This window comes from Cervus canadensis, chromosome 16 (assembly GCF_019320065.1).
Source record: "Cervus canadensis isolate Bull #8, Minnesota chromosome 16, ASM1932006v1, whole genome shotgun sequence".
Lineage (NCBI taxonomy): Eukaryota > Metazoa > Chordata > Mammalia > Artiodactyla > Cervidae > Cervus > Cervus canadensis.
In genome coordinates, this window is record NC_057401.1 from 33,140,502 (window position 1) to 33,162,317 (window position 21,816).

Here is a 21,816-nt window from a genome sequence, read left to right on the forward strand (position 1 = left end):
CATGTTAAGATGAAGAGTGATAAGAATCACACCTTCTCCCTGAAGTAGTTTATAAGGAAAAGCGTAGCGTAAAGAGTGTAGAAATGGGTCTGGTACAATCCAGGGATGATCACAAATCTAAGTCAGAGACGAAATGAAGCAGAAAAACTATGCTCTCCTATGGAAATGGAAATGGAATTGGGAATCACACTTACCTATGCCCAACAAAGATAGATTGGAGAGAGGAAGGACTGGTATTCTCCTGTAAGACTGGACTCCATCTCACCTCTCACATCACAGTGAGGTCCTTTAAAAAGGGCATTCCATTAGAAGAGTAACAAATTAGTGAAAGGTAGGAAGAAGATGGGACAAATGTGAAAAAGAATTTCCTTCCAAATCTTTATTTCTGGGCATGCTAACAATGGACTCCTCAAAAATGTTAGGAAGAGATCAGCCTTTAGCAGATGAAAGGCCTTTAGCCTTTCACTGATTTGTTACTGAAAATTCAGCCTACTCTTGTAATGGAATGCCCTTTTAAAAGGACCTCACTGTGATCTGAGAGGTGAGATGGAGTCCAGTCCAGTTCATGAGGACTTGCCTGAGAAAAGGGAAATTTCCCCAAGATTGCAGCTTCACTCATGTTGGCAAATCCTGGCCTGTCGTTACTTGACACATGTTAAATAATCAAGTGCATTGTACCGAGTATGTGAATGGCTATCCAAAGTTAGGATTTTCATTGTTAGGTCTGCCACCTACGAGTTTTGTGATGTTCGTCAAGTCAGATCTGATTACCAACATCCTCTGTGGACTCCAGCTAACATTCACAAGATTATTAGCTGAAACAATGAGGTAATGTGAGATATCTTTTTAAATTTCTGCCTCAATTTAAATGTTTTTGACTAGGAAGTACATAAGCAACTAAATGTGGCAAAGTCATGAGGGCATTTATTGTCATTATTGTTGGCCAGAAACCCAGAAGTAATTGCGAGCATTGGCGAATCCTGCCACTAAGTCAGCATTCTCCCACAGCTCTCTTCAGCTATCTGGCTTTCCCCTTGAGTTTGCCACAGCTACAAACAGCATGTCCTCACACAGTTATATTGAAAAGTAGGAAGGGGGAAAGTAGGAGAGGGGAAAGAGTCTGTTCTATGTTTTCCTTTTCAAGTCAGAAGTGAGAAAACTCTCAAAAGTCCACGCAGACTTCCTCTCAGTTCTCATTGGCCAAAACAGACTTATATACCCCACTCTAAGCCAATCACAAATAAGGAGGTCAGTTTAGTTCAGTCGTTCAGTTGTGTCCAACTCTTTGTGATCCAGTGGACTGCAGCACACCAGGCCTCCCTGTCCATCACCAACTTCTAGAGCTTGCTCAAATTCATGTCCATCAAGCTGGTGATGCCATCCAACCATCTCATCCTCCGTCGTCCCCTTCTCCTCCTGCCTTCAGTCTTTCCCAGCATCAGGGTCTTTTCAAATGAGTCAGTACTTCGCATCAGGTGGCCAGAGTATTGGAGTTTCAGCTTCAGCATCAGTCCTTCCAATGAATATTCAGGACTGATTTACTTTAGGATGGACTGGTTGGGTCTCCTTGCAGTCCAAGGGACTCTCAAGAGTCTTCTCCAACACCAGACTTCAAAAGCATCAAATCTTTGGTGTTCAGCTTTCTTTGTAGTCCATACATTACTACTGGAAAAACCATAGCTTTTACTAGAAAGACCTTTGTCAGCAAAGTAATGTCTTTGCTTTTTAATATGTCTGCTTTTTAATTGGTTGCTCATAGCTTTTCTTCCAAGGGGCACATGTCTTTTAATTTCATGACTGCAGTCACCATCTGTAGTGATTTTGGAAATAAAGTCTGTCACTGTTTCCATTGTTTCCCCATCTATTTGCCTTGAAATGATGGGGCCAGATGCCATGATATTCGTTTTTTGAATGTTGAGTTTCAAGCCAGGTTTTTCACTCTCCTCTTTTACTTTCATCAAGAGGCTCTTCAATTCCTTTTCATTTTCTGCTGCAAGGGTAGTGTCATCTGCATATCTAAAGTTATGGATATTTCCCCCCACAGTCTTAATTCCAGCTTGGGCTTCATCCAGCCTGGCATTTCACATGCTGTACTCTGTAGGTAAGTTAAATAAACAGGATGACAATATCTAGCCTTGACGTGCTCTTTTTCCAATTTGGAACCAGTCTGCTGTTCCATGTCCAGTTCTAACTGTTGCTTCTTGATCTGCATACAGATTTCTCAGGAGGCAAGTCAGGTGGTCTGGTATTCCCATCTCTTGAAGAAATTTCCGCAGTTTCTTGTGATCCACACAGTCAAAGACTTTGACATAGTCCATAAAGCTGAAGCAAAGCGAAGCAAAATGAAGTTGCTCAGTCGTGTCCAACTCTTTGCGACCCCATGGACTGTAGCCTACTAGGCTCCTCTGTCCGTGGGATTTTCCATGCAAGAATACTGGAGTGGGTTGCCATTTCCTTCTCCAGGAGATCTTCCCAACCCAGGGATTGAACCTGGGTCTCCCGCATTATAGGCAGACGCTTTACCACCTGAGCCACCAGGGAAGTCCAAAGCAGAAGTAGATGTTTTTTTTGGAACTCTCTTGCTTTTTTGATGATCCAGCAGATGTTGGCAATTTGATCTCTGGTTCCTCTGCCTTTTTAAAATCCAGCTTGAACATCTAGAAGTTCTCAGTTCATGTACTGTTGAAGTCTGTCTTAGAGAATTTTGAGCATTTCTTTGCTCATGTGTGAGATGAGTGCAACTGTGTGGTAGTTTGAACATTCTTTGCCATTGCCTTTCTTTGGGATTGGAATGAAAACGGACCTTTTCCAATCCTGTGGCCATCTCTGAGTTTTCCAGATTTGCTGGCATATTGAGTCCAGTACTTTAACAGTCATCTTTTAGGATTTGAAATAGCTCAGCTGGAATTCCATCATTTCCACTAGCTTTGTTCATAGTGATGCTTTCTAAGGCCTACTTGATTTCATACTCCAGGATATCCGGCTCTAGGTAAGTGATCACAACATCATGGTTATCTGGGTCATTAAGATCTTTTTTGTGTGGTTCTTCTGTGTATTCTTGCCACCTCTTCTCTATATCTTTTGCTTCTCTCAATATCCTCTCTTCTCTGTTTCTGTCCTTTATTGTGCCCATCTTTGCATGAAAATTTCCCTTGGTATCTCTAATTTTCTTGAAGAGATCTCTAGTTTTTCCCATTCTATTGTTTTCCTCTATTCCTTTGCATTGATCACTGAGGAAGTCTTTCTTATCTCTCCTTGCTATTCTTTGGAACTCTGCATTCAGTTGGGTTTATCTTTCCTTTGCTCCTTTGCCTTTAGCTTCTCTTCTTTTCTCAGCTATTTGTAAGGCCTCCTCAGACAGCCATTTTGCTTTTTTGCATTTCTTTTTCTTGGGGATGGTCTTGATCACTGCCTCCTGTACAATTTCACGAACCTCCATTCATAGGTCTTCAGGCACTCTGTCTGTCAGATCTAATCCCTGAGGAAATGAGGAGTTAGGTGTGCCCAGTTTGGTTTAATCCAATCACCATTCACTCCCCGGCTGGGGGAGGAACTCCATCCCTTCCCAGACTCCATTACCACCCGATAGGTAAACAGAAAAAGGGTTTTATTGCCACAGAAGTGGTGATGACTGTTGGCCAAGTGATTGTCAAAATTTAAAAGTGTTAAACAGGCAGCATTTTTAAAATACACAGTATAACAAATATAAGTAAAGATTAAGAACAAGTTTCTGTCCTTAAGGATCTTGAGATTTAACCTAGGAAACAGCTTTATTGAAATCAGAAGAATCTAGTTTCAGAATCTGTTTTTTGTATGAATTTGGATTCCCACTACTTTCAAAGAAGTGATCAGGATAATAGGTGTATAATGTATTTACCATTTGATCAATCCATTCTGCAAAGATATAAAAAAAGGGAGCACTTCCCATTGAAAATAAATCCCTGTTTATTGAAACTCGGAGTTAAAATTGCATTTCTAATCTTTACAGATATAAAAAGAAAATTGATTTCTTTGCTTTCTCTGCTTGGGTTCTGATGTATATAAAAATTGTTGTGCATCCCTCCCTGGAGGCTCTATCTTCTAGCAGACCACAGCCTTTCCAGGCCTCCAGACATGCTAACCTGTGGGCAGTGATACCTAGTAGAAGGGAGTAATTTCATCATCTTTCATTTTTTAGGACTGTTGACAGAAATGGTACAGCATGATCTCAAGAATTAAAAGCAGAGACAGGTGTTTGGGAATTTATAAACAAACTCTTTATCTGTACAGAAAAGAACAGATAACAGTTCCTGGAAGTCCTCCGCCACCCACCGCCCTCTTCCTGTCTTTACTTTCCTTTGCCTCTGTGTTTGAAAATTCTGTCTTGCTATTAGTTTTTAATGAAACCAGTATGTTTATCATATTTGACGGCAGACTTGGTTGTTTGCAATTCAAGGTTATGTTATTTTTTCCTCACACAGATTCAACTGGCAGTCTCCACAGATTCCTTTGCACAAAAATGACACCATGACACCAAAGTTCTAGTGGCAAGAAGCAAATTCTACACCTCAGTAATTCTGCCAGCAAGATAAAGTATTGCCAACTGAGTTTTCTCTTCCTAAGAAAAAAAAAAAAAACAACCCAGAAAGGATAAAATTTAAATTTGGACAAGAAAACATGCTTCCATATTGTAACAGAGCAGTGGGCTTCAGAGCTTTCTATGATTCTAAATGCTTGGTTGATGCTTCAGCAGCCTCTTCAGACTTATCATTTACCACTTTCAAAAGATCTTGGACTCTGCAAACAGACTTGATTAGCGTGACTAAGTCTCATAGTCTCAAAGCTTCAGGCATCACTGGATAAATAGTTAATAATAAGAAACATGTTGTGACATTCATTGTTAAATTATATTCTCCATTCTTTCTTACATCTATGAATTTCTAGGAAAATGAAGTTCTGCAGTTACATTAAATTATCTAGATGTCATTTAAGAAGAAAAAAGAAAACAGCTTTAGTATAATTTCGACTGTCTCCTTCATGACAGACACAAATACATGGAAAACTCTGGACTTTGTAAAGATTTTCCCTTGTCCCGACCATCCAGTCAACCTACAGAACCACAGCTTCCTTTCCCATCACTGCCAGACTTCTCAGAGAAACTTTCTGTTTTTTCTTCATTTCTCCATTCCTTTCTCATAATAACCTTTCTGCCTCCACCCACTTGTGTAATGGTTTCTCAAAATGCAATGACCTCTTTACAAATGATCACAAAGTTTTTTAAAATATTTATTACTCTTATTCCATTTGTCCTTATTCATAGGCTTTGAAAGACAGTACACTCACCTGAAAATCCTGCTAAAGTTAATCATATGTTCAGATTCCCCTAAATGCAGGTATTCTCCAGAAGATTCCTAGGACTTCAGCCTTTTTCATCTCAGACTTTCTCATCTACTCCTGTGGCTACAAATACCCACCACTTCTGCATCCATCTCTGAAAGGTTATTTCTCATCTAAACAGTAGACTGTCTTGTGAGATGCTAAGTTAAATCAGCATATAGGTGCACCTTGGCACTTCAAAAAATTCTCTTTTGTCCAAACCTATTCTTGTGCCTTCTAGTTATCTTCCCCCCAAAACATGATTAAGACCCAAGGGTTATCTATGGCTCTTCCATCTTTTGAACTTCTAACATCCAATCAGTTGTTCAGTTATCTCTCGTGGATGTCTGCAGTTATTTCATCATCTAAGCCATAGCTTTTTTGTTTGTTTGTTTATTCATCTTGCTGCCTCGGGTCCTAGCTGCAGCCCATGAGATGTCTGTTGTGTCATGAGGGATCTTTTGTTGCAGACACGGACTGTCTGGTTGTGGCACTCAGGCTCAGTTGTAATGGACAGGCTTAGTCACCCTGGAGCACGGGGAATCTTCCCCAACCGGGGGTTGAACCACGTCTTCTGCATTGCAAGGTGGATTCTCAACCGCTGGACGACCAAGGAAGTCCCTAAGCCATAGTTTTTACTGCCATGTTCAAGATCAATTTCCTATTACCTCTGTTCTAGGCCATTCCAACAAATATTTATTCTCTTTCCACATCCTGCCACTTGTCCTTTCCCAGTCGGAGTGATTTTCCTAATGTACAGTTCTGACCGTGTCAGTCATGATTCAAAAGATATCTATGCTTCCTCCATTTTCTACAGGATAAAGATCAGTGTCCAGTTTAGCATTTAAGGTCCTTTATAAAACTTTAGAAAACTCTGAAATCTTAAAAACTCTTGTGTAGAATGTATTGTTTTAGCTTACCACAAAGAAGGACTTGCCAGAGGACTGTAAATAAATAAATAAGAAAGAGTAAGCTGTTTTTGTCTTTTTTTAAATTGGATGGGGAAATATGTTTTTTTAAAGAATGATTGTATTGCCATCTGCTGGAATGATTAGAGCACAACATTTGAAGCAACTCTTCAAACGTGAAAAGTTTGGCTTCAGTATTCAAAAACTCTCTGAATGAGGGTTTTAATGTCTAATAGAATAGCACACCAAATTACAGTTAACAAATTGACAAGGCCTTTGCTTATAAGAGACTGTGAATATTCACCCTTTTTTACTGAGAATATTCCAGTTGAGTTCAAGAATGAAACGATTGGTTTTGTGAGAAAAAAAGTGCCTTGCCTAGTATCAGGTGACTTTCAGAAAACACATTTTCTGATGCTACTCAACAATTCAAAGGTTTCCTTCTCAACCTTTGAGACTCAGAACTAGAATTATCTTTCCCAGTGAAGGATTCCTATGCCAAGTCTCCCCCTTCTTGAATTCATATTTGCATGTACCCTTCGTTTGGGAGATTAAACAGATTGCAATATATTGACATGTACATTTCCTGTGTTTGCCTATCAATATGCAGTCATACTTGAGGATCTGGTCTCTAGAGTTAAACTACCTGTTTCAAAATATAAATTTGCCACTTACTAGCTGTTAATTAATATCTTGGTGATTAGCTTCCTCCCCTGTCAAATAGAGATAACAATACTTTCCTCAGAGGGTTGTTAGAAAAATTATTTTAACAAAAATTGTAAAATCACTCAAAACAGTGCTGCCATATAGCAAACCCTTAAGAATTAATAGCTAGTATCATGCATATTGCTACCGATAGGATTCTTGTGCAGAAATAATCCCAAGAGGTAGCAGTGAGTCCAGTTCGTAATAGTACTATTATTAAATGACAGATTTTTATTAGCTAGTTTTAAATTAAGTAGATTTTTGAAGTATAATTTACATACACTAAAATTAATTATTTGATGAATTTTGACAATAATTGAATAGCCATAACCACAATTAAGATAAAGAAATTGTCTATCACCCTAATGTATCTTACGGCATTTTCATATATCCCTTGTTCCTACCTCCAACCGCTAAGGGTCCCCAAACTCTAGCAGCCACTGAATCTATTATATGTCACTATAGCTTTCATTTTCCAGAACTCTATATGAATGGAATCATACCATATGCTGTCTTTTGTGTTTCGATTCTGTTACTTAAGGTAACAATTTTAAGATCCATCTATGTTGTTTTGTATAACACTAGTTCATTCTTTTTTTATTACATATTAATATTTCATACGGAGAAGGCAATGGTGACCCACTCCAGTACTCTTGTCTGGAAAATCCCATGGACGGAGGAGCCTGGTAGGCTGCAGTCCATGGGATCGCGAAGAGTCGGACATGACTGAGCGACTTCACTTTCACTTTTCACTTTCATGCACTGGAGAAGGAAATGGCAACCCACTCCGGTGTTCTTGCCTGGAGAATCCCAGGGACAGGGAAGCCTGGTGGGCTGCCGTCTATAGGGTCGCACAGAGTCGGACATGACTGAAGTGACTTAGCAGCAGCAGCAGCAGTATTTCATAGATTTTTGGATTGCTTCTATGTTTCTGCCACTGTAAATAAAGTTGCTATGAAAATTTGCATGCAAGATTTTGTGCACTCTTGGCAATATTTCTCTGAATAAATCTCTTCAGATAAGGAAACAAGAGTAAAAATAAACAAATAGAACTATATCAAACTAAAAGCTTCTGCACAGCAAAGGAAACAGTCAAGCAAACATAAAGATAACCTACCAGATGGGAGAAGATATTTGCAAATTGTTTATCTGATAAGGGGTTAATATTCAAAATATAGAAAGAACTCATACAACTCAATAACAACAAAAATAAACAATTTTTAGAATGGACAAGGGATTGAATAGCTTTTTTTCCCCAAAAAGACATATAGATGGTCAATAGTCACATCAAAAGATGTTCAATATCACTAGTTATTAGGGAAATGCAAGTCCAAACCACAGTGAAATATCACATCACAACTGTTAGAATGACTAAGAAATAACAAGTGTTGGAAAGGATGTGAAGAAACACCACACACCCTGTTCATGGGAATGTAGATCAGTACAGCCACTATGGAAAACAATATGGAAATTCCTCAAAATATTAAGAATAGAACTAGCATATGGCCCAGCTATTCCACTTCTGAGTATTTTTTGAAGAATACGAAAACCTAATTCAAAAAAGATTTTATTCACCCCTATGTTCATGGTAGCATTTATCTATAATATCCAAGATATGGAAATAACCTAAGTACTCATCATTGGATGAATGGATATAAAGATGATGTGATAATATATACACAGTGAAATACTACTAAGCCAGAACAAAATGAAATCTTGCCATTTGCAACAACATAAATGGATCTTGAGGTATTATTCTAAGTGAAATAAGTCAGATGGAGAAAGGTAGATACCTTATGAATTCACTCATATGTGGTATATAAATAAATAAACAAAACAAAAGTAAACACATAGATAAAGAGAACAGAGCAGTGGTTACCAGAAGGGAAAGGGGAGGTCTAAGTGGGTAAAGGAGATGATGTGTCATGATGGATAGAAACTAAGCTTTTGGTGGTGAGCACACTGTGGTGGATGCCTGCGTGTGCGCTCAGGCACTTCAGTAGTGTCCAACTCTTTGCAGCCCCGTGGATTGTAACTCACGAGGCTCCTCAGTCCATGGGATTCTCCAGGCAAGAATACTGGACTGGGTTGCCATGACCTCCTCCAGGGGAATCTGCCCGACACAGGGGTTGAACCCATGTCTCTTACCTCTCCTGCATCGGCAGGCAGGTTCTTTACCACTAGCACATGTGGGAAGCCCCACTGTGGTGCATACACTAGGTGAAATATACTGCAGTATTCATGAAACTTAGATATGTTATAAACCAACATTATCTCAATATAGCTTTAAATAAAGGAATACAGTATTCCATCTATACTGACAAAAGATGAAATAAGCTACATGAATGCTTAACATCAGAAGAAAATGAGTATTTTACTGAAATGCTGTCTAAAGAAACAATAGAGGGGAAAAAAAGAATGAGAAGGAAAATTAGATTATTGGAAGAGAAAAACAGAGAGTGTTTTGTGACTGAGCTGTCAGTAGGCCCCTGCTGAGTTGCTTTGTATCCATCTGAAGGTATGTCTGACAGATTGCAACACCATGGACTGCAGCCAGCCAGACTCCTCTGTCTGTGGGGATTCTCCAGGCAAGAATACTGGAGTGGGTTGCCATGCCGTCCTCCAGGGGATCTTCCCAACCCAGAGATGGACCCTGGGTCTCCTGCATTGCAGGTGGACTCTTTGCCATCTGAACCACCAGAGAAGCCCTGAGGGTGTGGAGTGAGGGTCTATGCTGAGTTGCTTTGTATCCATCTGAAGGCGTGTGGTGAGAAGCGGAAAGCACAGGCAGAATTCAGTGAGGAGCTGAAGAGGCAGAAAATGGTGAAAGAGGAGATGTTCTCAGAATCCTGGGAGGAAGACCAATGAGCTGAGAAACAATGACAAGCCCAGGAGGAGAGGAGACAGAAAGAACTGGTGGAGAACACACACTTGGTACTGGACTCACAGGTCGTTGCCATCAAATCACCAAAACAGGTGCTGCAGCAGCTGGAGGAAGGGGAGGCAGGCACAACTGGCAGAAAACAATGATTCAAAGGGTAAACTTGAGAGAGGACAGGATAAATTAGGGGAAGAAAAGACAAAGCAGGGCTTTTTGCAAAAAAACCCTCAGCGAGACAATAGGATACATTCAGGTGGAGTAGAGAACACAGCAGGACTTGCATGTGAAGCTCATGCAGAGAGCCCTTCAAAGGTTCCAGAAGAGACTGATAACAAAGAAGCAAAAAAGAGAAGACATGGGAAGAAAATGGAAGCTTTCTCAGGGCTACGTAGTGGAGCAATGTGAGGAGGAGGATATTCCGGAGAAAGAACTGGACAGAAGAACAGAGGAAAAGAAACTGGCTGAGAAGGACAGGTGGCTGAGGCCTGAAAGGGAGGAAAGGGAGCAACTTGGGAATGAGGTCATGTGTACAAGAAAAGCTCAAGAGCAAGAAAGCTTGCAAAAAAGGAAAAGAACAGGAAGAAGGTGCTATAGAACAGGATCACATAAAGGAAGGTCTTAAAGAACTTAACAGGGTAGGAGAGTTTCATAAGAGGTAAGGTTTAGCCCAGGAGTACAGGCAGCTTCTGCAGATCCAAATATCCTACCAGCTGCAGACTCAGGAAAAAGAGGAGGATGAGTTTGAAGCAGAGATAGCAGCAAACCAGATTCGTCAGGACAAGACTCAGGGGATCTGGATCAGAAACATGCATTCCATGCAGAGTTTGTCCTGATAATCTTCCAGTATAGTCTTATAAGCACCAATATTTTTTTTGTCTCAGTCTTTAGATATTTTTGACTATGATATGAGCTTCCCCAGTGGCTCAGATGGTAAAGAATCTGCCTACAAAGCAGGAGACCTAGGTTCAATCCCTGGGTTGGGAAGATCCCCTGGAGAAGGGGATACAATATGCTTGTATCTTCTCTAAAAACAATAGAGTACAGTAGCCTCTTTTATCACCATCCTTGCAGACTCACAAGCAGTCCAGCATATTATTATTAAGAGAGAGAATGATTCCTTAGAACTAGAAAATATTGTTCCATGGGAGTTGTGAGTTAGCAGACTGACGAAAAAAAAAAAAAAGCTTTACCAGTCCAGGAGGCTGGTAACAATAGGCCAAATAGCTGTGAGTTTGGGATTAATGGCTAGGGAGAGGAAGCCCCCAGATTCCTGGGCATCTCCTGGATCTCAAGGCATGGAAAGTTAGCACCAGAGGGAATAGTTGGCTTGGCCAAGCAGACCTCTTCTGGGGTCACTGAGGTGACAGGCCTGGACAGCTGCTGATCTCCTCAAGCATCTGCAGGGACCATAGATTTTGTTCCAGGCTCCTCTGGATCTCCTAGCCTCTCCTCAGGGGCGAGGGTTTCTCAGCCCCTCTGTCCCATTCCAGGGCCTTACAAAGAATTCACTTGGCTGCCCGCTCACTGTGGCCCGAGCCCTGGATCTTTGCTGTGCGAGTGGGACCCCTCTCCCTCTCCTGACCTCCCTCTCCTGACTTTACAGATGGCTCACGTTTTCCTCCCTCTCCTCTGGCCCAAACTCACACAAACCAACTCTTTAAGGGCCCAGCTGGGACCCTGGTGGGAGAGAGGGGTTAAGAACATGTACTGAGCCTACCATCTGCACAGAATCCTTGACAAATTATATATTAGGATTTGCGCTTCCCCAGTGGCTCAGCGGTAAAGAACCCACCTGCAATGGAGATAGATTCTATCCCTGGGAGAAGAAGATCCCCTGGAGGAGGGCATGGTAACCTATTCCAATATTGTTTCCTGGAGAACCCCATGGACAGAGGAGACTGGTTGGGTTACAGGCCATAGCGTCGCAAAGAGTCGGACATGACTGAAGCGACTTAGCACACCTGCATATTATGGTTTTGTTAAAAAAATGTTAAGTATTTTTACTTCTTTCCCACACTGGGTTGATCCCGACCAAGGGATCGAACCCGGGTCTCCTGCATTGTATGCAGATTCTTTACCATCTGAGCCACTGGGGAAGCCCATTTTTACTTCTTTGCTTATTTCCCCCTTTATCAGTTCTTTGAGAGTAGACATTTTATCTTTTAATTCTCTCTTCTCTCCGCTCTTTGTTTCAAAGTGTTTGGTTTAAATTTGAAATTCAGTAAATAGGATCTCCCAGAATCCACTTTAGAGCCCCTTTACAGGCAATTCCAAATTGTACCTCTAGGTGGGGCACGTGATGTATTTCTCCTGCCTAAGAAAAGGAAGCCAGGATTCCATCACGGGGCTCTGAGACATTCTGGTTTGATTGCCTTTCAAATTTGGGAAGGATTTACCTCTTACGATGGAGAAGGAAATGGCAACCCACTCCAGCATTCTTGCCTGAAAAATCCCACGGACAGAGGAGCCTGGTGGGCTGCAGTCCACGGGGTCGCAAAGAGTCCGGCACCACTGAGCTACTAACACTTACTTACTTACTTGCCTCTTAAAGGGGTGTGTAAAAAAAATCTCCCTTAAGCCTTAAGAAATTGTTTCTATGGATGAGGGAGACAGTGAGTAACTTCCCAGCCCCACACCTCACAACATTAGCAAAGTGAAATGTTTATTTCAGAAAGTGAGAAGAACAGATGTCAGGAGGAAAAAAAAAAAAAAGTTTCTTCTGCCAAGAGTTTATCATCTGGGATTTTGATTTAAAATTCCACTCAGACTCTATTTGTTAAATACCATTAAAAAAAAAAAAAAATCCCCCAGCCTGTCTCCACAAAGGGCTGGAAAACTTACTTTTGATGCCTCATTGACCTTGGCTGTCCATCTTGTTCCACTGAAATGAGCAGATTATTTTCTCTAAAAGTAAATGCCTGAGACTCTTTTTATAGATGCTAATAGATTAGGTGAAATGGCTCTCTATGACCATTATTCAAGAGTTAAAGACCAAAGTTCAAAAAGCTTTGTTAAAGAATAATCTGGTGCCCAGCTGAGTGAAGCGTGATGCTGGTTCACCTTTAATGCTGCCCTTGGAGGAAGGTAGAAGGATGAATCCAAATGGAATATTTCTTGATCAGTTTTTCAAATTGCCTTCATCTAGCACAGAAGAGAAACCCAGAGAACTTAAATGCATCTTTCACTCTGGAGAGAAAAGATATAGTGACTCTGATTCATTAGAAAGTCTGCCTTGGATTATCTAACCAAGTAAATGGTAATGGATTTTGTAAAAGGAGCAACTTGTGAGACACACGCTGACCTATAGACAGGAGAATGTCCTGCCTGCAGCACTTCTGCTAAACCAGGCTTCACCAGCAGAAAGTGTTCATAAACCTCTCCACAGTGGTCTACAACATGGAATCACATTCACTGGTAAATACACTAGTTAAGAAGCCACAAATGAGCATTCTGAGCTGGCTGGGCTCGGAATAGACACTGTGACCTGCAGAGTTCCCACTGTATGGTTGCCCAGTGATGTGCCTTAGGGGTTAGGAGACAAAGGAAAGACTGGCGGCTACTGTTTGAGATCCTTAGATTATAGGAGGAGTACTATAACCTGCCAGAAGCGTGTTTGACTCATTCTTCTTCAAGAAGATTCTTGTAACAGGGTGAGAAGCAGCTAGACCTATTCAACAGAGAGTTAAGAAGGCAGAATGTTAAAGGCTCAGATGTCAAAATAGAGCATAGAATTTTGAAGAAGTTAGAATGTGGGTCTGTATATGTCCCAAATAAGCAGTTCTAGATGCTGACAATTTGACTGGAACCTTTAATGGAGTCTGGAAACAAGCAAGATAACGGTGTCCCCATGGATGACTGACAAGGCTGGTGTTCTTACCCAGATGTACATAAGCAGGAGAGGAAAATAGAACAATTGTTCTGTAGTGTTCTAAAAATGGGCTAATTATGCTCTAGCACTACTTTGGCAAACTTCTGGCAATGAGCATCCTTCTTCCCTAAGTCAGTAGACAAAATAGCATATCTTTTGTTGACAACAATCATTTGACTTAGACTGTCTCAGTTAATCTTCACAGAAATTCCCTGGAGTATTTACCATCCTCATATGATAGATGAGGAAACTGAGGTCCAAGGAAGATAAATATCCAAGGTCTCGTGGGTAGTAAGAGAGAGAGTTAAGAATTAAACACAGTCTAATCCCAAAGCCTATGACTGTATATATTATAATTGACTATTTTTCCAAAGCAAAATCCCCCACTTATATGGATACTAGATGGAAGTGTTATCCTTACTATCTCAGAATGAAGAATGTACATATGTGTTATGGAAGCAAGGGTGTAAGTAGCACAGGGAGCAAGGTGATTAACTCTTGGATTTATGTGCCTCATCAAGGAGATCGGAGATCCCTACAAGAGATTAAGATGATGCTTGTGGGACTTCCCTGGTGGCTCAGTGGTAAAGAACCTGCTTGCCAATTCAGGAGACCCAGGTTTGATCCCTGGTCCAGGGGGATCCCTCAGAGTGGCTGAGGCCGTATGCCACAACTATTGAGCCTGTGCTCTAGAGCTCAGGAGATGCGACTACTGAAGCCCACAAATTCTAAAGCTGTGCCCCACAACGAGAGAGGCCACTGGAATGAGAAGCCCTCACAGCACAACTAGAAAGTGACTCCTGCTCACTGCAACTACAGAAAAGCCTGTGCAGCAATGAAGACCCAGCATAAGCAAAAATTTAAAAAATGAAAAAAAATTTTTTTAAAAAGATGATGCTTGTCAAGCCAATGGGGCTGGGAAAGGGAGCCCAGGCAGAGGAGACACACATGCAAAGGCTGCATGCCCACATGCATATCGCTGCAGAGTATCACGTGTTGGTATAATTGCAAGCAGACTGGCTTAGCTGAAGTGTCAGCCATGGGAGACGAAAAGAGGCTGGCCAGGTAGACAACGGTCAGATCTGGTCAGAGGGGACTTTGGGAGAATGTATTCTCCCCAGTTTGGAGATAAGGAGCTTTTACCTTATGGATAATGTCAAGTCACTAAAAGATTCTAGGCATTTGATATATGTGTGTGAGAATGGCATTGATAAAGCCTGTTGTGGCAAGGGTAAGAAACTGTAAGTATGTAGCTACTGGGTTGTTTTCCATGGTAGGGTCACTTCACTTTATTGTTTTTTTAATTTTATTTCATTTATTTAAAGTACATATATATATATGTGTGTGTATATATATGTATAGTTGGTATAGTTTTCCCCATATAGATTATTATAAAATACTGAGTAGAATTTCCTCTGCGATACAGTAAGTCTTTGTTGTTTATCTATTTTATATTTAGTAGTGTGTATATGTTCACCCCAGTTCCTAATTTATCCCTTCCCCCCACCTTTCCCCTTTGGTAACTGTAAGTTTGTTTTCTGGGTCTGAGTCTGCTTTGTAAATAAGTTCATTTGTATCATTTTTTTTTTTAAATTCCCCATACAAGTGATATCACATGATATTTACCTTTCTCTGACTGACTGACTTTACGTAGTATGGTAATCTGTAGATCCTCTACTTCATTTTGACATTAACTGGTATGGCCATTTCAGAGGAACTCATGCATCCAGGGAGCATTCAATAGAGTAAAGCTTCATTTAAAAGCCTCACACATTTTCCTCCAAGGGACTCAACATAGAAAGAGATGTTCTATTCCTACTCTCCTGCAGCTGCAGTCCTTCCTCCACGTGATTTCCAGTAATTTAGAACATTCCTGCTGTCTCTCTTTTTCAGACTACTTGTCTGTGGGAGCAATTAAAATGCATTTCTCAGTATATATATATATATATATATATATATGCAATCAAAGGTTTTAATAAAAAGTTGAGTTTCTTGGCACAAGTGAGGTGACATCCATGGAAACCCTTCCACTGACTCTAAATAAAGAACTGAAGACTCTTCACAACTAACAGATAGATTTCATTTATTTCACAATAATATAAATGTGTGAGTGTGTATGCTCAGTCGTGTCCAATCCTTTGTGACCCCATGAATTATAGACTGCCAGGTTCCTCTGTCCATAGAATTTTCCAGGCAAGAATACTGAAATGGGTTGCCATTTCTTTCTCCAGGGGATCTTCACAATCCAGGGATGGAACTTGTGTCTCCTGCATTGGCAGGCAGATTCCTTACCATTGAGGCACCTGAGAAGACCAATACACACACACACACACACACACACACACACACACACGTGTGCCAAGTCACTTCAGTTGTGTCCAACTCTGTGCAACCCTATGGACTGTAGCCTGCCAGTCTCCTCTGTACATGGGATTCTCCAAGCAAGAATACTGGAGGGAGTGGATTTCCATGCCCTCCTCCAGGGGATCTTCTTTGACCCAGGAATTGAACCTGTGTCTCTTACATCTCCTGCATTGGCAGATGGGTTCTTCATCACTAGCGCTACCTGGGAAACCCCAGAGAGAGAGAGAGAGAGAGACGATGTATATGTATAAATACATATATATACATATGTATATATATACACATATATAAACACAGAGAGACATACATACACATATATCTTCATTTTATTTTCAAACTTCATTCTTATAGGTTAAAGAAAACTACTATCCTAATGCTTTGATTTTTTAATTTACACATTAGCAATACCGAACTGATAGAGTTGTTATAAGACTTAAATGACACAACATATAATGGACCTAACATAAAGACTCTTGAGAGTCCTTTGGACTGCAAGGAGATCCAACCAGTCCATCCTAAAGGAGATCAGTCCTGGGTGTTCTTTAGAAGGACTGATGTTGAAGCTGAAACTCCAATACTTTGGCCACCTGATGCGAAGAACTGACTCATTTGAAAAGTCCCTGATGCTGGGAAAGATTGAGGGCAGGAGAAGGGGATGACAGAGGATGAGATGGTTGGATGGCATCACCAACTCAATGAACATGAGTTTGGGTAAACTCTGGGAGTTGGTGATGAACAGGGAGGCCTGGAATGCTGCAGTTCATGGGGTCACAAAGAGTTGGACACGACTTAGCAACTGAACTGAACTGAGATAAACTAAACACACCTTTACCCAAAGCAAGCTCATGCTCACAGCTCCACCTCCCTCACTTTTAGCAGATTAAACTTGGATGAAAAGAATACCATACTCTATTTGCCTGGATAATGTCAGGCAAAGTATAGAAGCCTACCTATGAAAAATAATGTTTTTGTCCTTTATAATAAGGAAGTTCAGTGATGGCTGGATCCAGGGCCTCAATTGGATTAGGTTTACTATATTAAGTTTTATAATTTTATATACATATATATAATAACTCTACATAAACTTATTATTATGATTAGGTTTATTAGATCTCTCCTTCCCCTCCCTTTTCTCCCACCCTCCTTCTCCTCTGTCTTTTTCTCCTTTCTTCCTCAGTGTTGGGATGTTGGCTCCACACTCAGTAGTCTTCTTCCGAGAAGTGATAAAGACAGCTACCAGCAGCTCTAGACTTAAATTGTACTGACTGAGCAGTCTTGAAAGTGGAGAACACTCCTTCTAGCAGCTTCATCAAGATTGTCCCAGAAGTTTGGCATGACCCAAAAACCATGGAAATCCAGAGAATCATCAGAAAATTCTTATCACAACCTCTTTGTGTCAACCTCTTTGTTTTGCTTAGTATATTTCATGGAATTCTGGTAAATTCAAATAAAGAGAAAGGATTAGCTGACAAATATTTAAACAAAGGTAATTACTCTGACTAAAGGTGTGAAGGAGAATCACTTTTGGGTCATAAAATAAAGACTTGATTCTAGCCTAGAGAAATGAGGGCTTCAAGCTTGCACATACAAGCCTTTCTGTAGCAGAGTAAATTAGAAAACCCAATGACCAGTCAGTGCCTTTAAAAGGAAAGAGACTGAGACACACCCAAGGGAAGAAACTCATGTGAAGGCAAAGGCAGAAACTGGAGTGCCAAGGAACTCTGGGAAGTGCTGGCAACCACCAAAGCTAGGAAGAAGGCTGAAACAGATTCTCCTTCAGAGCCTTCAGAGCTGTGAGAGGGAGAAAAAAACCCCTGTTCAGAAATCCAGTTTGTGGTGGTTTGTTTCAGCAGCCATAGCAAACTAATACAGATGGCAACATGCTGCAAAGGAATGAAAATTAAAATTCTCCACAAAAGATTCTATTCAATAGCTTAGTTCACTCCACCTTTTTACAGTCCATGCAGAAGCCAGTTATCATGCTGAGAGTTTCCTTTGTCTTATCTGTAAGGTGGAGATAATCATATTTTTTTCTGTCAATTTAGAGGATTCTATGAAAATCAAATCCAGTCTTTCTAAACTACATTGGATATTCCCAAGTGTGTTTAGCTGAGGGTTAGAATGGTTCTGTCGTGAAGTAAGTTTAGAAAATCCTACATGTATGACTTTTGTCCAAAAGACTCACAACACAGGTTATTAGATAAAAGACAAAAAGAAGGCCGGTAACTTGGAATCTGTTTAGTCTCATTTAACCCCATATTCTCCAAATTTCTCTGACAAAGAAGCATTTCCTTTGAGGGACTTCAGTTGATATCTTGCAGATGCTCACATTGATTTGGAGCACACTTTATGAAGCACTGCACTTTGTAAGATACTGTAGGGACTATTTGTGTAATTATTTATGTTGGCTATAGTGGAGAACACTTGGAAAATCTACAGAAATCATCACTCGTCTTCATGGCAGTGCTCCTGATTTTGCAAACTGCCCACATGGCTTCTGTTGAATAGAATTGGAAGAACTCTGTAAACGGAGTAACAGGTTTGGTAAAATGTGCACTCCACCCCCAGGTTCAGGAGCAACAGAAGTTCCCCTGCCTCCAGAATGAAACAAGCATCTGCTAAGACGCCTCCGTATCCTGGGCCCTGTGACAGATAATTTCACAAATGTTATCTCATTTCATTGAAATCTTTGTGGTCTTAATGTTTTTATCCTAAAACTCATACATGAAAAAGATATTTAAGTATGAACAATTTATTTCCTTTAACATCAAAAACAACTGAAAATTACATTATTTATTAGCACTTTTATTGCCAGTAGAACATAAGTAAGTACTTAAAGAGTCTAGCCCCAAAACCCAGATCAGGTATATTTTAAACTAGAAAGACTTTTTTCAAGACTTTCATTTCACTGGACCACCAAAGTGTTAGTCGTTCAGTCTTGCCTGACTCTTTGCAATCCCATGGATGAGGCCACCAGGCTCCTCTGTCTGTGGAATTCTCCATGCAAGAATACTGGAGTGCATAGCCATTCCCTGCTTCAGGGTATCTTCCCAACCCAGGGATCAAACTCAGGTCTCATGCATTGCAGGCAGATTCTTTACCCTCTGAGCTACTAGGTAAGGCCCACCTTATAGGGTGCTTACCACCAAAAATTCACTTTCCATCCATCAGCATACAGTTGCTCCCTTTACCCATTTCACCCTCCCCTACTCCTTTCCCTTTGACAACCCCTGTTCTGTTCTCTATATCTATGTGTTTGTTTTAGCTTGGTTAATTCTTTTATTTTGGCTTTTCATTTTTTTTGTTTCGTTTTGTCTTCATAGTCCACATATGAGTGAATCCATACGGTATTTATCTTTCTCCATCTGACTTATCTTACTTAGCATAATACTCTTAAGGTCCATCCATGTTGCTGCAAAAAATAGAAGACCATTTTTATACATGAGGCTCAAAGAGGTGTGGTACGTCAGCTTGGGTAGCATAGATGGAAAGTGAGCAAGCCAGGGTATATGATCACTGGCAGTGCAGTTCCTCTTCCTGGAGCACATTTATACTCTTGTCATGAGAAAAACAGTTTAGCAGGGAACCTGGAAACACTGCCCCTAACTCCTGAGGATGAGCTACATATGAGCGATCTCTAATGAACCCTGGTGAATTTGGCAAGAACCAGTATTTTAATCAAATTGATTTCTCCAGGCACATAAAATGAGATACTCTTTTGATTTCTTGGGGATACCAAAAAAAGCTATAGATTCAAGATCATTCTGTTTAGTAAGTGCAATCAATGATTGCGTGTTACCACACTAGTCACTGTGTTAGTCATTTCTATGCTGGGTACTTCTCATGCCTCTCTGTACTTAATCTCCATCCTGCTTCCCACCCCTGCTCTGAGCCCAGAGATACCGACCAGTGTGGACCACATCACATGACTCCCTTCTTCTCTGTTCCACACAACTGTTCTTCCAGATTGCCGTCTTCCTCCTCCCTACTCCTCTCCACAGCTCCCAGGTCTTCTATTGCTGGTCTAAGGATATAGCACCAGCCATTGTGTTGCTTCCTTTATAGCCTACCCACAAATTGATAAATTGTGTGTCTTAAAATCTCTTCCAATTACCCCCATTTGAATGTTCAATCAATTTTCCTTTGGGCACTCTTAGTATACAGCTTTGGAATGCTGCCTCTTTAGCCCTCCCCCTTTACCCTGTCACTAAGACGTAGGTATATCCCCATTTTACAAATAAGAAAAGAGAACATTTGCCTGAATTCACAAAAAGTGGGGGTGGGAGCAGAGTCATCCTTTGAACCCAGGTTTGTCTGAGTCTAATGCCTGCACTCTCAAATGTTCATGATATTGCACAAAAGTAATTCTAACCAATAGTAAGTGTAAAAGCATAGGCAGTTATGAACTAATAGATAAGTCAATTCACAACGTATTTAAAATGTTAATGTAAAAAAATCACTATATGCCAGCATTTCATAAGCATGAGCTCATTTGCTCATATGCTCTAACCCCATCATTACATCATTTTAGAGGTAAAGAAAGTGAAACTTATCCTCTAAATAGTCCCAACAGAAAGAACTTTCACAGAAAAGCCTCAGGGAGCATAATACCCTGAAGGGTATTTTATTAAAGACACAAGGGTGAGACACAAGGCAAAAGATGCCAACATACCCCATGGTGAACAAATTAATAACTTTCTAGTAATTTTTCTCTTCAAAGCTCCTTCTGGTCTCCTCTACCTGTGGGGGCCTCCTACTCTTCCTCCTCCTCTGAGCCTATGCTCCACTTTGACCTCCTGTTCTCCTCTCTCAGGTTCCCTCCTTGCCTCAACATTTTCTATGCTTCTGCTGTTTGTACAAATATCAATATTCTTCCCCCAGTATATAGCCCAAACTGCACACTTCAACCCATCCAGGTCTAGACTGTCAGTGAGTCATAATCTAACCTCTTAAAAGAGCAATTAGAATAATCTAGCATGTATCATCTATCTACCATCTATCTATCTATGCGTCATTCTCTATCTAGGTATGTATATCTAGGTGTGTATGTCTGTGGAAGTATTTTGAATTACATCAATGGCTAGTTTTCTGAACAGTATAGAGTGGGAGATTTAACTTCCAAGCAAAGAAGTTCTCCTGATCATGTCTGAAGATGAGAGAAAAGGAGAAAAAAAAAAGACAGAGAGAGGTACTTAGAATTTATGTAATTTCCTCAAGGTCACAACCAATAAATACCAGAGCTGTAATGTGAATGCTCCATAAAAAGTCTGTGTTACCTTTTATGTTATATTACAGTGAGAATACAAAGGCATAAAATTTTTTTTCTCATTGACAAGGAAGAAAAAATTTGTCATATTTAATACACAAGTTAGTTTTAAGCATTTTGAACAGATTATGTTTCTCTGCCTGGAATGCCATAAAACTGACCACAACTTCCCAAATGTCTGTGGGTTGCTTCTGTGGTTAGTATTGTCAATCAGCCGAAATGGACCAAAGCTTGGCCATCAGGCTATTCGATGCTTTTGATAATTACTATAACTTGCCAGTCACTGATCAGTAAAGCAAGATTTTCTGAGGACCCATTCTGTGCTCAGTATTGAGCTGAGAAGCCTTGTGTGATACATTAAAAATGTAACACATGTTCTCATTCTCTGCCTTTAAGAAATATATTGCTGAGGAGTCAAGACAGAGCACTTAAAGCAATCATTCACTGTGTAAGATAGTACATACTCGTG

At 40.5% G+C, this 21,816-nt stretch overlaps 1 non-coding gene and 1 pseudogene across 1 annotated transcript; one reads left to right on the plus strand and one right to left on the minus strand.

Annotated features, from left to right (window-relative positions):
- The first annotated feature begins 652 nt into the window (after positions 1 to 652).
- LOC122454298 lies at positions 653 to 10,682 on the plus strand (annotated as a pseudogene).
- Positions 2,470 to 2,541, minus strand: TRNAY-AUA. The gene has a single exon. It is a non-coding gene; the product is annotated as a tRNA-Tyr (tRNA).
- Positions 10,683 to 21,816: the final 11,134 nt, after the last annotated feature.